The sequence below is a fragment of the Pristiophorus japonicus genome, chromosome 18 (genome assembly GCF_044704955.1).
Source record: "Pristiophorus japonicus isolate sPriJap1 chromosome 18, sPriJap1.hap1, whole genome shotgun sequence".
NCBI lineage: Eukaryota > Metazoa > Chordata > Chondrichthyes > Pristiophoridae > Pristiophorus > Pristiophorus japonicus.
Genome location: NC_091994.1, coordinates 94,772,325 through 94,779,287, shown reverse-complemented (window position 1 = coordinate 94,779,287; position 6,963 = coordinate 94,772,325).

The window sequence follows — 6,963 nt, the reverse complement described above, 5'->3', positions numbered from 1 at the left end:
CTCATCTCGGTCCTAAATGGCTTACCCCTTATCCTTAGACTGTAACCCCTGGTTCTGGACTTCCCCAACATTGGGAACATTCTTCCTGCATCTAACCTGTCTAAACCCATCAGAATTTTAAATGTTTCTACAAGGTCCCCTCTCATTCTTCTGAACTCCAGTTAATACAAGCCCAGTTGATTTAGTCTTTCTTGATAGGTCTCTGAATTAACTGTTTCATTCTCCATCCTAATGCAGAATTCCACCATATTATGGTCACTCTTCCCCAAGGGGCCTCGCACAACGAGATTGCTAATTAATCCTCTCTCATTACACAACACCCAGTCTAAGATGGCCTCTCCCCTAGTTGGTTCCTCGACATATTGGTCTAGAAAATCATCCCTTATGCACTTCAGGAAATCCTCCTGGTCGGGTGGAGGTTAAACATGGGGCACCATGACAGAGGGGTCTTGCTCAGAGATGACCAAGGTTCTAAGGAGGGCTTAGTGATCAGCCTCTTCAACCCAGAACCCAAGAAATTACTGACGTGCTCAGCCCTGTCACAGTTACATTGCACAATGAATTAAACGAAGATGAAGATTACACAAAGCAGAAAGATCCCCACATTACATGCATGTGTCATGACGTTAGGATGCACTCTTGTAACCTTGGGCAATCTCATGAAATTAGCCCAGGCAGGCTGAGTGTAATTATAGGATGCGCACCTAATCTGGTACAACCCAAGTGAGAATATTAAATAGATCTGCGTTACATTTTAAGACTACAGTGACTGCCGTGGCTCCAATTCAATCCAGGTCCAGTGTGATTACTCGGGTTCCCTGACATTGCCCCAACATTAGGGAGTGTTCCCTCACGCAGCAAACTTTCAATAAAAAAAAATTCAAATATGGAATTCGAGCCCCTTCCCATTAACTCCCATTGTATAGAGTCCCAATGAACCCCATGGACTGAACCCGCTCCCATCAACTCCACTTGCATGGAATCCCACTGGACTAAACCCTTCCCATTCACTCCCATTGCATGGAATCCTAATAGTCTAAACCCATCCCATTCACTCCCATTTTATTGAATTCAATTATAATATTTAAGATTATGACCTGCTAATGATATAGTCCTGATTTATCTGGGGTTTTCATTGCTCGGTTAAATCAGTCACCCCATTGACGAATTTGTGAGGAGCAGCTCGCAGGCATCAATTCACTCATTTCATGTGGGTTTTGCTGTCCTTGTGTTTATGCTGCCACCGAATCATCGATTTAAAAGGATATGCAAAGAAAATTATAGATTGCATGTGTATTTTTAAATCCAGAGTGTACATAAATGAAGCCTATGATGGACCTGTTATACCTTCAGTCGGTCTGCACCGGGTCCAGTATGGCTGCCGTCCCATCAGGGTGGCCCCACTCAGTCTGTGCCTGGTATGTAAGGGCAAGCGGAAGGGAGGGCAAAGAATTGCAGCTTCTGTCTAAATGACTGGGATTTCGGGCTATGACACTCAAACAAGTTCCCCCAATGTACATGGTGCAATATCACAAGCCGCCACACAGAATGCGAGTTAACCTGCTCCCCTCCCCCGCTGTACCGCACATGTTCTGCTGCTCCCCCGCTGTACCGCACATGTTCGGGGCCGTTCCCCTCCCCCACTGTACCGCACATGTTCAGGGCAGCTTCAGTGAAACAGATCCAAGCGTGAGCCAGGTGCTCCTTGCTGAGAGCAGTCACTGTCAGTGGGACAGCGCCCCTTAAATCACCCGGGTACAATTTTGAAACAATAAATCTAGATTGGAACGCTCCCTCTACACTGTCCATTTAAATACTCCCAGGGCAGGTACAGCACGGGTTAGATACAGTATAAAGCTCCCCCTACACTGTCCTATCAAACACTCCCAGGGCAGGTACAGCACGGGTTAGATACAGAGTAAAGCTCCCTCTACACTGCCCCATCAAACACTCCCAAGGGCAGGTACAGCACGGGTTAGATACAGAGTAAAGCTCCCTCTACACTGCCCCATCAAACACTCCCAGGGCAGGTACAGCACGGGTTAGATACAGAGTAAAGCTCCCTCTACACTGCCCCATCAAACACTCCCAGGGCAGGTACAGTACGGGTTAGATACAGAGTAAAGCTCGCTCTACACTGTCCATCAAGAACTCGGGTGCCTTCAGTATCAAATTATGTTTAAGTCCCTCTAATTGAGCTGCCCTGTAGGCCGTGAGTCGGTCCACAGTCGGGGCTGGGTCTGCACCATGCTGACCACATGATGCCTGGTATCCATCTCGCTCTGTATTGACCTCAGCCAAGGTGTTGTTCGGGGGACTGTGATTGGCTTCAGTGCCCTAAATTGGGGAGGAGAAAATCATCCCTGTATCCCACTCTTGATCAGAGAATTTCTAGCAGGAGTCAATCAGGAAGGACAGAACAGGCTGGTGCTCTTTTCTCGAGATGGGAGAAGGCTCGAGTAAGGATAGGGTAGATGTAGAGAAAACGTTTCCACTTGTGGGTGAGACCAGGACTGGGAGCGATAAATATAATAAAATCACTAAGAAATCCTATAGGAAATTCAGGAAAAACTTCTTTACCCAGAGAGTGGTTCGAAGGTGGAACTCGCGACCACAGGGAGTAGCTGCGGCGAACAACATGGATGCATTTAAGGGGAACCAAGTAAAGTACATGAGGGAGAAGGAATAGAAGGACTTGCTGATAAGATGAGATGAAGTAGGGTGGGAGGAGGCTTGTGTGGACTATAAATGCTGGTGTAGACCTGTTGGGCTGAAAGGCCTGTTTCTGTGCTGTAAGTACTGTATAATTCTATGTAAATTGTGTTTGTTTGAATGACAGAATGCTTTGACAACACTCACCATCCAGGCCAACACCTGTAGAATGGCAGCTGGGAGGACAGACGCACCAACGTCAGTGTTCTCGATCAGGCTAACATCCCCAGCATCGAGGCACTGACCACACTCGACCAGCTCCGTTGGGCGGGCCACATCGTCAGCATGCCCGACACAAGACTCCCAAAGCAAGCGCTCTACTCAGAACTCCTACACGGCAAGTGAGCCCCAGGTGGGCAGAGGAAACGTTTCAAGAACACCCTCAAAGCCTCCTTGATAAAGTGCAACATCCCCACCGACACCTGGGAATCCCTGGCCAAAGATTACCCGAAGTGGAGGAAGAGCATCCGGGAGGGCGCTGAGCACCTCGAGTCTCATCGCCGAGAGCACGCAGAAAACAAGCGCAGGCAGCGGAAGGAACGTACGGCAAACCAGGCTTCCCCGCCCACCCTTTCCTTCAACCACTGTCTGAACCACCTGTGACAGAGACTGTAATTCCTGTATTGGACTGTACAGTCACCTGAGAACTCACTTTAAGAGTGGAAGCAAGTCTTCCTCGATTTCGAGGGACTGCCTATGATGGTGATTATGGTGGCTGGGGTGAGGTCAGGGCGTGCTGACGGGTCCATTGGGATTGTGTCAGCACCGAGCCAGTCAGTTAGGGCAAGGAGGTGGAAAAAAACTTCCCTCCAATCAAGGAAGCGGGCTTTGTACATCAGGAACTCATGATAAGGCAACCAGACACCAGGGACTGCACCAAACCACAGCATCTAATCAGCTGTAAGTGTCCACACAAATAAATCGAACCTAACCAAAACCTACGTGAGGGGTCTATTGGCAGCGTGTTAGTTTAGCAGCTGTGTACATGTGTAGGTGAAGAAAATTGAATTGAAGCATTGTAAACACATAGCAGCTACGTGTTAGCATGGCAACGAGCTTCCCAATGACATCATGTTTTGAAGACTGCATAGGAAAATGTGGCGCAGTGAAATACTTTTAACTCGCGCACCTTGGTCCTCCAGGGAATCAGACACTGACGCACAAACACAGTGTGTGCAGGGGCCACAGAGGTGTGAATGATGGCACGTTCAGGCAGGAAATAAAGACAGGTTTAGTTTAGAAAAATAATTGCGCAACATTAGCACTGCCTTTTTTTCAATCCTTGTGCTGCTCCGGGTGAGGTGAGGGATATTAGAGCTGGGGAATACAACTCTTGCCATTCTCTGCACCCACTCAAACACTCCCAGGTCAGGACTCGGGTATAACATAGGTAGATGCAGTGTAAAGCTCTCTCAGCTCTGTCCCAACAATGCACCTTAGCTCCAGCCTCAGAAGAGCGCCCTCTACTGCACCAATGTGCTATTTTCCATTTCGCACACCAGCAAATTCTGACGTCTCTCTGACATGGATTGGCCCATTTGCATCAGTTTCTTGCTGTAGGCCCATGCTCCCTGGGAACTAGATTGAGAGTCTGCCCAACCTCGATTTACATAGAGCCCAACTTCAATTTACAGCCAACAGACAGGAGGGATTTTCATCCCATATCTGGGCTCAATTTGAACCAAGGTCCCAGAAGTGAAAGGTCACTGTGGAACCCACTGAACCAACCAGTACTATAGTATTGATTTTAGCTAACCAAAACCTGTCCATGCCCCTACCCCTGTCCATGCCCCTCCCCTTCTTCCTGCACCTACCCCTGTCCCGGCCTCTGTCCATCTCCCTACCCCTGCCTGTGCCCATGTCCATGCCCCTACCACAGTCCCTGCCCTACCCTGTCACAAACTTTGTTCCCAATTCCGCAACTCCGTACCCCTCTCTGGCAACTGTCTGAGGTTGAACCAGACTGTTCGCAACCTCGGTGTTGTATTTGACCATGAGATGAGCTTCCGACCACATATCCACACTATCACAAAAATCGCCTATTTCCACCTCCGTAACATCACTCAACTCCACCCCTGCGTCAGCTCACCTGCTGCTGAATGTTCATCCCTGCCTTTATTACCTCTAGACTTGACTATTCCAATGCACTCCTGGCTGGCCACCTACGTTCTACCCTCTATAAACTTCAGGTTATCCAAACTCTGCTGCCCATGTCCTAACTCACACCAAACCCTGTTCATCCATCATCTCTGTTCACGCTGACCTACATTGTCTCCGAGTTAAGCAATACCTGGATTTTAAAATTCTTTATCCCTCCCTATCTTTTGTAATCCCCTCCAGCCCCACAACCTTCCAAGATATCTGCGCTCCTCTAATTCTGGCCTCTTGAGCATCCCTGATTTTAATCGCTCCACCATTAGTGGCCATGCCTTCAGCTGCCAAGGCCCCAACCTCTGGAATTCCCTCCTTAAACCTCTCCACCTCTCTATCTCTCTCTCCTCCTTTAAGATGCTCCTTAAGACCTACCTCTTTGACCAAGCTTTTGCTCAACTGTTTCAATATCTCTTTATCATAGAATCATAGAATGGTTACAGCCCAGAAGGAGGCCACTCGGCTCGTCGAGCCCGTACTGGCTCTCTGCAAGAGCACTTCAGCCAGTCCCACTCCCCCGTCCTTTCCCCGTAGCCCTGCAATTTTTTTTCCTTCAGGTACTTATCCAACTCCCTTTTGAAAGCCACAATTGAATCTGCCTCCACCACCATTTCCGGCGGTGCATTCCAGAACATAATCACTTGCTGCAGAAAAAGGTTTTTTCTCATGTCGCCTTTGGTTCTTCAACCAATCACCTTAACTCTCTGTCTTGTGGTTCTTAACCCTTTCACCAATGGGAACAATTTCTATCTACTCTGTCTAGGTCCCTCGGTGGCTCGGTGTCAAATTTTGTTTTATAATGTTCCTGTGAAGTGCCTTGGGCTGTTTGACTGTTAGAGGTGCTATATAAGTGGAAGTTGTTGTCCCGACCCCTGTCCATGCCCCTACTGTTACTCCTGCCTGTGCCCCTGCCCTATCCCTGTCCCTATCCCTGCCCTTACCCATGACCTGCCTCGCCTGTGCCCCTGCCCTATCCCTGCCCAGACCGTCATCCCAGGTGAGATCGACTTATTTAGTACAGCCCAGAGATTGAACTTGGGGCTAATACCAGGCTGAGCCACTGGAGAAAGCAAAGGCTGGTATTATCCACTGTTAACATGATATACCCACTTCTAATCTCTTCACTGTTTGTATCTGAGGGCTTTCACTGAAGCTGGTGATTGTTATCAGCTGCCTGCAGTACAGACAAGATGACAGACACACTTTCCTTGAGTGACCTTGTGAGAGCATGGGCAAACACATCTTCCTAACTGTTAAATGGGATGTTGCCTGCTACGCACAGCTGCAAGCTGACACTCTCGGGCAGTATTGAGGGAGTGCTGCACTGTTGGAGGTGCCGTCTTCAGAATGAGACATTAAACCAAGACACTATCTGCCCTCTCGGGTGGACATAAACGATCCCATGGCATTATTCAATGCAGAGCAGGGGAGAAAACAGGGAATTATAGACCGGTCAGCCTGACATCGGTAGTGGGTAAAATGATGGAATCAATTATTAAGGATGTCATAGCAGTGCATTTGGAAAGAGGTAATATGATAGGTCCAAGTCAGCATGGATTTGTGAAAGGGAAATCATGCTTGACAAATCTTCTGGAATTTTTTGAGGATGTTTCCAGTAGAGTGGACAAGGGAGAACCAGTTGATGTGGTATATTTGGACTTTCAGAAGGCTTTCGACAAGGTCCCACACAAGAGATTAATGTGCAAAGTTAAAGCACATGGGATTGGGGGTAGTGTGCTGACATGGATTGAGAACTGGTTGTCAGACAGGAAGCAAAGAGTAGGAGTAAATGGGTACTTTTCAGAATGGCAGGCAGTGACTAGTGGGGTACCGCAAGGTTCTGTGCTGGGGCCCCAGCTGTTTACACTGTACATTAATGATTTAGACGAGGGGATTAAATGTAGTATCTCCAAATTTGCGGATGACACTAAGTTGGGTGGCAGTGTGAGCTGCAAGGAGGATTCTATGAGGCTGCAGAGCGACTTGGATAGGTTAGGTGAGTGGGCAAATGCATGGCAGATGAAGTATAATGTGGATAAATGTGAGGTTATCCACTTTGGTGGTAAAAACAGAGAGACAGACCATTATCTGAATGGTGAC